This window comes from Notothenia coriiceps, unplaced genomic scaffold (genome assembly GCF_000735185.1).
Source record: "Notothenia coriiceps isolate Sejong01 unplaced genomic scaffold, NC01 NC01_scaffold00008613, whole genome shotgun sequence".
Classification (NCBI taxonomy): Eukaryota; Metazoa; Chordata; class Actinopteri; order Perciformes; family Nototheniidae; genus Notothenia; species Notothenia coriiceps.
Window position 1 is genome coordinate 1 of NW_011341314.1, and position 1,519 is coordinate 1,519.

At 41.7% G+C, this 1,519-nt stretch overlaps 1 long non-coding RNA gene across 1 annotated transcript; it reads left to right on the forward strand.

Moving 5' to 3' along the window:
* LOC104944664 (uncharacterized) lies at positions 1–1,149 on the forward strand. The gene is made up of 4 exons (XR_798246.1): positions 1–76; positions 157–240; positions 908–985; positions 1,070–1,149. It is a non-coding gene; the product is annotated as an uncharacterized lncRNA (long non-coding RNA).
* Positions 1,150–1,519: the final 370 nt, after the last annotated feature.

Consider the following 1,519-nt stretch of genomic DNA (forward strand, 5'->3'; position numbering starts at 1 on the left):
CAGCTTTGTGTTCCTGCGGTTCTTCGCCGTCGCTGTTCTTTCTCCGCACTCCTTCCAGCTCCGCTCCCACCACCCTGTGAGTGCACCGTCCCAACACCTTTTTAATACACACACAGGAAGACTAGTTGTGATTTACATTTCTCTTTTTATTTCCAGGACCCTGAGATCTCCCGCACGCTCACCCTCATCTCAAAAACAATCCAGACGCTGGGCAGCTGGGGGAGTCTGTCAAAAAAAATGGTAAGAGTAAAAAGAAATATGATGGCAAAGTGAGAGGAAGGGTAGCATGATGCTTCATTCACTCTGTAGGATTAGGGTTTTTCTGATTAGCTTTGGCTCAAGTCCTTTTAAAACAAGGAGTTCCAATCTCTGAACAACACGTTTAACAGTCTTGAATGTCTGTTTTGTTTAATCAAACACAACTTAACAGAGATTTGTAAGCTGCGTTCACATGACAAGTGGTAAAACAGCTCTGTGCAGATGTTGCGTTTGTGTTTCTGTGGAGAAATCGGTGCCGTCCGACCATGCAGAAGCGCTACCTCTTTGGACTGCTTCACGTAGAAAAACACATTTCCACTTTGGTTGTATTGGCCAACATGCAAACACACTAGGTTTAGAAAGATGTTGTTACTCCTAGACATGCAATAGAGTTGTGATACCCCTTGAAACGGTTGTGACAATTTACTTTAAGTTAAGAGAATATCACAACTTTTTAAAAAGAGCCAAAATAAATTAGGTAAAACTGTAATAACGACATTTGTATGCAGTCTATGTTTTAGAGGAACAGTCAATAGTGTAAAATATAGTCCACTTACAAATAAAAGGTTCATACATTTTCCAACTTTTTGAAATGCAATATCATAAATTACGTGTTTTTTATTTTGTATTTCTTTCTGTCTCTTTGTAGTCTAGCTTCAAAGAAACCTACATGTACGACTTCTTCAAATCATTCCAAGAAGACAAGTGTATCGAAAAAGTAAAAAAGGTACATTTATCTAAAGCTCTGTAGAATTGTTCTCCTTTATTTTTCATTTTAAATTATTAACACTGAAATGATTCTGTTGTCCAGTTCCTTGATGAGATCTCCACTAACGTCAGCAAAGAGTCCAGTGTGCTGGAGGACGCTGTGGTGCTGAAGGAGGGGTGAGTGTTCGATATGAGCCTGATCAACAGCAAGTGAAGCTAAGTGAAGCTATGTGAAGCTAAGTGAAGCTAGTGCCTGCTGTGAAGCAAAGCTAAGTGAAGCTAAGTGAAGCTAGTGGCTGCTGTGAAGCTAAGTGAAGCTAAGTGAAGCTAGTGGCTGCTGTGAAGCGAAGCTAAGTGAAGCTAGTGGCTGCTGTGAAGCGAAGCTAAGTGAAGCTAAGTGAAGCTAGTGGCTGCTGTGAAGCGAAGCTAGTGGCTGCTGTGAAGTGAAGCTAAGTGAAGCTAGTGGCTGCTGTGAAGCGAAGCTAAGTGAAGCTAGTGGCTGCTGTGAAGCGAAGCTAAGTGAAGCTAGTGGCTGCTGTGAAGCTAGTGGCTG